The sequence below is a fragment of the Apteryx rowi genome, unplaced genomic scaffold (assembly GCF_003343035.1).
Source record: "Apteryx rowi isolate R43461 unplaced genomic scaffold, aptRow1 scaffold_217, whole genome shotgun sequence".
NCBI lineage: Eukaryota > Metazoa > Chordata > Aves > Apterygiformes > Apterygidae > Apteryx > Apteryx rowi.
Genome location: NW_020448497.1, coordinates 1262446 through 1269204, shown reverse-complemented (window position 1 = coordinate 1269204; position 6759 = coordinate 1262446).

Genomic DNA, 6759 nt, shown 5'->3' with positions numbered 1-6759 from the left:
GCGGGCACCGGGGGGCTCCGATCTGCGGGCGTCGGGGCTTCGCGGGCACCGGGGGGCTCCGGTTGGCGGACATCGGGGCTTCGCGGGCACCGGGGGGGCTCCGGTTCGTAGGCTTCGGGAGCTCCGGTTTGCAGGCATACGGTGGGGCTCCGGTTCGCAGGCACCAGCGGGCTCTGGTTCGCAAGCATTGGAGCTTCGCAGGCACCGGGGGCTCCGGTTCGCAGGGGCTCCGCGCCCCGCGGCTGGGCGGCACTTTCGAAACGCGCCGGGTCGGTGCCTGTTTGGGGGCTCCGGGAAACCTCCCCGCGGCCCCGGCGCTCCCGCCGTGCGGGCTGGGCGCCCCGAGGTCGCGGTCCGGGCGGGGGCCCTGCGGGGACCTGGCTCTGGGGTCCGGTGGCTTGTTTTTAAAGTTGCTGTCTAGCCGTTATTTGCAAAGAGAAGTTCGAAAACAGGAGCCTCAAGGCTTCCAGAAGAGGATGAATAAGGAGCCAGCACTTGCTGGGTTTTGTTTTGTTCAAGTCTCCTGGGGTTGGGGCATTCCAGTGGTAACTGGGGACCGAGATGCTGGAAACAACATATCCTCAAATTTTGTATTTCCTTTGTATTTGGGGGCCCAAAGTTGCCCGTGGGGAGATGAGGGGATTCTGAGTTTGCCTTTTATTGAAACTCTTTGCCAGGATCTCTGAGAGTCGTTGGAGTTCGTGCATGGCGAACGCTCACAGAGTACAGCGTGGTGGCTGATGGTGTGTGCGATATTTGTGTTATCTGCTGGGACGATGCGCGTAACTAGCCAGGACTGTATTGGGTTTCAGATGGCATTTTTGGTTGTGGTATTTGTAATTTTTGCTGTTTTGGTGAGCTGAGTGCAAGATCCAATCAGAGGCAGCTTGACTTATGTAACTAGCCAGCCCAGCTGAAAACACGAGTTGCGTATCCATTTGTAACGCGTTCAGGTTACACAGAGAAGTGCTGGAGCCCTGGTGCGATTTTCCCTTCTCTGCCTGGGCTGTTGAATAACTACCCAGTGTCTGAAGCGCTACGGCTGACTGGTACACAGTTCCTTCCGGTGAATGTGTAAACCCTGAAGTGCGGTTCACCCAACTGCTTGCATTAAGAAAACGTAGAGGCTTGGAAGTCGTTAATCTTCCCGGGTCCAGAGGAGAGTGCAGTTGGAATCTGCTTTCAGGCTGGAGCAGGCAGAGGCAGCGGCTTGCTGTGCCTGGGGATGGCTCGGCGGTGAGGAGCCGTGCGCGAGCCCTCGGGCAGAGGCGGCAGGGAGGCGCGGGGGCGCGGGGAGCGGGGGCGCAGCGGCCCCGCCGAGCCTGCCGACGCGGCGGGGTCGGGAGCACGGACCCTGCATACCGCTCTGGCTAGCAGCCATTTTCCCCACACACGAGCACTTCCTTCCTTAATCTCTGCGGTGGCTGGCATGCACTGTTGCCTTTTCCTTGTGTTGTTCAGGGAGGATTAAAATAGATCAGGATGGTCCCTGCCCTGGCGGGGTGAAGGCGGGAGCAGAGCTCTTCCCTGCGCCGCAAAAGCAGCCTGTGCAYGCCTGGGTCGGCACCGGGCTTTGCTGTGTGCCGAGCGCCTGCCGTGGGGAGCGCTGGCTGCTCCAGCCGTGCTGGGAAGGAGCCCAAGTCGCTTTCAGGTGCAAACTGGAGCTCCTTGTTTGCTTATCTGCCTAAAAATGTAAACTGCCCCAGGAGCTGTTTTGGCTCCAGCCCCAGCAGGCTTCACCCTGATGCTCTGGCTCTGCAAGTCCTGGCTGCTAGAAAGGGCCACTCGATTGAGACTGGATCGTGATGCTCATCCAGCCCTGGCAATCCCACCTTCTCCTCAGCTTCCCAGGCTTTGGAGACCTTCTGCTTCTGGGGATGAAGGCAAATGCAAACAGTAGGGGAARCATTTGCTGGAGAAGTGTGTGTCCCTCCTCTCCCAGCAGATTTCCTTGGAGGATCTGAATGTAGCAGAACCCCATCCAGCTCCTTCTCTGGATGCTTAACAGGCCTTGCCTCTTCCAGAGGATGGCAGACGGTGACTGCATCCCACTGTCCCTCTCTGGGACATCCCGCACCAGTCACCAGCCGGAGCACTCAGTGCTCAGCAGCCTAGCTGGGGTTTTGGGGCACTAATAGATGTTCTGCAAATCTGAAAATCAGGCCCTTGGATAGGGATACCTGGATTTGAGGTTGCTTCTGAACCTGAACTAGTTTTACAGAGATCTGAGGACAAGGCTGGGCCTTTCCCTGTCCTTCCTGCCCCGTGTGCCAGACTCCCTGGTCACTCTGCAGGGTGCACACAGACGGCGTGCGGGGAGCCCTCTGCTAGGGATATTCCCGGTAGCTGGGAGGCCTTGCAACAGGCTCTAACACATACAGCATGGAAGGGTTAACACTGCATGTATGCGGCACAGTTGGATATTTATTTTTCCAAGCATGTGTCTGCTTTAAGCATTATAATTTTTCCCTATAGTTACATTTGCAGTTGTGTTTGCTCTTTATTTCAGCAAATACTCGGTTCCTGACCTGAGCTGTAGGCTGGGGCAGGGAGGTGTGGGCAAGGGGAAGGCTATTCTTCTTCGTCTTGCCCAAGGATTTTGTCTTTGTCATGCCCTTCGTTTGCAAAGGCACTTGGAGGGCTGCTTGCATTGAGCCTCTGAGAAAAATTCAGTGTCCTTTCATCTCTATTTTGAGGCATATATGCCTGGCAGATGCAAGGTCTTGGGGACCAGCTCTGCTCCGAGCCTGACGCAGTGCCGTGGTCCCTGCTCCTCGTTTGCTCAGGCCAGACCCAACCTCCAGCAACGCCGGCTCCTGAAGCCTTAATGACTCTTGTCCACGTTGAATCTGGAGTTGCCCTGTTGGTTTTTGTCTGCAGCGCTAAGTGCTGGTCGCTGGCCCCGAGGCGCCCTGACGGTCGGGCTGCCTCCGCGTACGCCCTGACTGCTTGCACGGGCCGGTCCCGCGTGGCCGCGAGACGAAGCCCACGAGGGCAGCGGGGCTGGAGACCGGCGATGCCGGTGCCGTGGATGGGGCTGCGGCAGACCGAGAGCGGGGGCTSTCCTGCGGGACGCAGCACCCATCCAGGACCACGGGGACCCAGCCCGAAGCCGCGCTCAGCTCCCAGGTGTCCCGGCCGAGCAGCCCTGGTCCGGCTCCGGCGCCTGCTTGGTGCATTCACGGGACGTGAGCCAGGCGGCGGAAGGGGCTTCCCCACTACACTCAGCCCGGAGGCATGAGCGGAGGAGCCTTCCAGCGCCGCGTCTGCCGACAGCTCAGCCCTAGCGCTCGCAGGCGTGGGATGAGTCCAGCCCCCGCGTCCGCGCCGGGGCCGCCCGAGAGGCGGCTTTCGGGGCAGCGAGGAGACCGGGCGCCAGACGCTTGCTCGCGGGGAACGCGCAGGTGAGCGAGGGCTGCCTGGTAGCGTCTCCGCTGTCGGCTGCGCGAGCGTGCTGCGAGCGCGCGCTTCCGTGCGGGAGGATGCGCGCGGGTGGGAGGGGGCGCACGGATGCGCACATGAGTGTTCTCGTCTGCATTCCTAAATAGCTCCGTGGGTGTAATTGGGCCGGTCGTAATTGCAGTCTCGGCAGACAGGTCTTTAAGGGGAAGTTAGCCATGGTTCCTCTCTTAGCGCTTCCATTTTTAGTTGCTTAAATCCTCCCCGAGCAGTAAATTGCAGTGTGCCCGTGCCCCGCGGGAGCGGGGAAGGTGCTGTGCGCGGCCCGTGCCCCGGACGGAGCTGCTGACCCCCCACCGGGGCTGCGCTCCCCCGGAGCAAGCCGTTTCCCGGCCAGGTTCGCGGAAAAGCTGTACAAAGAGGGGGCAGAGCGGGGTCTGTCCGCGCAGGCAGGAGCACGCTCCCCGCGTCCCTGCCGCGCTGCCGGGGCTCCCGGGCAGCCTGGTCCGCTCCCGCGCTCCCCCGGGCTCCCGCTCCCCCGAGGAAGGCCGCGCTGCCCCTTCCCACCTGCGGAGCCTCCTCTCCGAATGGCTCCTTTCCCTAGGCTGAGCCTTTCGGGGGGACCGGCAGGATCCGGAATGTGACCCGGCGTAAGGACACATCCCTCTCCGCTGCCCGGCCGCTTTCCCGCAAGGCCGGCACTGCTTTCACACCCTTTGCTGCCTGGGGAAGCCGAGCGTCGGTCAGGTGCTTTCTGGATCCGGGCAGGCTTCTCCCCCCTCCTCCTCCCACGGACATCAGGCCGGTCATTGCTGCTGAGTGATCCCTATGGATCGCGGTGGAAATACGCTGCTGTCGAGCCCCTGAATCAGCTGGAGCGCGGCAGCTCGGAGGTGCATCTGGAGCAGGATTTCGTGGCGCTTTGAGCCAGCACTGACTCATCCTTCGGGAACCGCTGGAGGCACCGTCCCGCCGGCGCGGGGCACGGGGAGGCCCCCGCAGGCACGCCGCGTTAGGGCATGTTCCGGGGAGCGTGTGCAGTCGATAAACAAAACCACGTAGGGACAGAAAATAATTTCCAGAAATACCGGAGACTTTTCCACAAAGAATTCCGCCTCCCCCTTCCAAGCCCTGATAGATTGTGAACATTCAGTAACTATTTTAAAGCGCACTGCTGGCGCCTGCGAGCGCCGGCGCTTGGAGGTAGCGCTGGCGTTTGGCTGCAGGCTGCCGCTTTCCCTGTCCTGAGCGCTCCCGCGCCGGACACAGCACGTGGGGCAGGGAAAAGGCAGCGGTGCCCCAAAAGACTGAGCTTTCTTGAGCGCCGGAGTCTGCTCAGGGCGTTTCAGCTCCACCCAAGCTCTCCAGAGAGCCCGGCGTTAGCGGGAGCCCCCCGGGAACGGACTCGCGCAGCCCCGTGGGAAGCCTTAGGGAAAGGAAGCAAAAGCCCTGGTTTCCGTGCCCAAATGCAGGGATGGGATGTCCAGGAAGCAGCAGCATGGGGGGGGGGGGGGTCGCGGAGCTCCGTAGCACTGCTCACGTGGGGAAGATGCGTAGTGGATCATTAGTCACTACACTCATTACTCACTGCTTCTAGCAGCACATGTCCCAGACAGATGCCGTATGGCAAAAGGAAGCGCGTATCCACTCGGCAGGTTGGGAATGCCTCAGCCCGGAGCACGGAGGCTCGTGAGCTGGGTTGGAGAGGTCCTGGATGAGCTCGGGAAGGACAACTCAGCGAGGGCGTAAGGCTCAGGGACGGCGATGCCTGCCGGAGCTCGGAGGAAGGGTTTCAGGGATGACACCGTCCCGTCGCCACCCGGTTCCGTGCGTTTCTTCTGGAGCATCTGCTAGGAGCCGCTGCTGGTGACGGTCCCCGGGCCAGCAGGGCCCTTGGCCCGAGCCAGCGTGGCCGCGCGCAGATTATGCAATTAGCGGGCGAGGATCCCGCGAGCTGGCTCCGCGGCCGAGCCCCGTGGGACAGTTAACGACTGCCAGTGTCAGGAGCTCTGCTGGAGGCTTTTGCGAAGTCGCAGATGTGTCGTGGAGGGTGGAGCGCGGCGATTTGCTTAAATCCCCCCGCGGAAAGCAGTTGGCCAGGACGGCTGAGTGGGTTTGTGCTTTGGCTCCAGCCGTTCCCCCGGAGCATGTCTTGGCAGTGCTTGCTGCTCTGCGCTGGGGGGGAGCGGGACGGGGCCGAGCGTGGGTCTCCGGCTCACCGGCGGGAAGGGGACACCCAAGGGGCAGGAGCCATCCCACTTGGAGAGCACATCCCGGGGCGCAGGGCTGCCCTGAGCTGGGAACCGGGGCGCCCGTGGCTCTCCCAGCCCGAAGCCGGCCGTGCGGGCGGTGCAGTGGCGGTGCACCCTTCTCCCGCGGTGCAAGAGCGGGGAACGGACTTGCCCCAGCACAGCTGAGCTCGCAGCTCTCCCTGGGGAAATTCCCACTCCCTCTGGCCTCCCTGCCGTTGCACATCCCGTTCATTTGCAATTTGGTTGGTCTGGGTGCTCCGTTTTTGGAGCTGGAGGGAGTTTGGAGCACAAAGCAAAACCAGCTCCGCCGCCCCGGCCACCTCTGCCGAGCTCCGGGCCAGGCTCGCCGCGGGCAGCCCGGCGCTGGCTAGCAAGCAGGGCTCCGGTGGTGGCTCCGGCGGTGGCTCCGGCGGCCGCTCCTCTCCCCCGACCCCTTTGTCTGCGGCTGTTTGCTAGGGAGCGAAATGGCTTCCCACACGGGGAGCTGCCCGCAGGGAGCAGGTCCCTGCTGTGCACCGCGCTGCCCTCGCCGCGGGCCGGGGCCCCACGGGGCAGCGGGCTGCAGAGCCGAGCAGGAGAGCCGGCGCGGACGAGAGCCCCTTGCAATATTGGCCGCGGAAGCCGGGGGGATTCTCCCTGCGCAGCCACTCCGAAAGCAGCTGTCGGTGCAAAGAGATCTCCTGCACATGTCAGCAGGAGCGGGAGCTGCGGAGCCCGGCTAACCCCTTCAGCGCCAGCCCAAGCCCCGCGCCCGGGGCTCCCGGCAGAATCTGCTCGGCTGCGGGTGCGCGATTGCACAGGCAAGGCTGCGTTTTGGTGCAGATATGTGGGATTTGTGCGGCGGGAGGCCTCCGGTGAGATACACGCTCTTGGTGTTAATGCACAGGTTCACACCTCTGCCTCTGAAATCGTTAAACCCTCAAAGGGCTGCAGGAGCGCGGCTCCCGGATTAGCCGGAGCGGCAATGCTGTGCTACCGGTGCTAGAGCGCCCTGCGGTCACGGGTGGCACACCCCGGGGACGGCTGCGGAGGTTTCGGCAGGTTTTCCTTAATCTCACGAGCTGCCTGGGAGCAGAGACGTTTGCGGCAGCAGATGTTGTGAAAACAA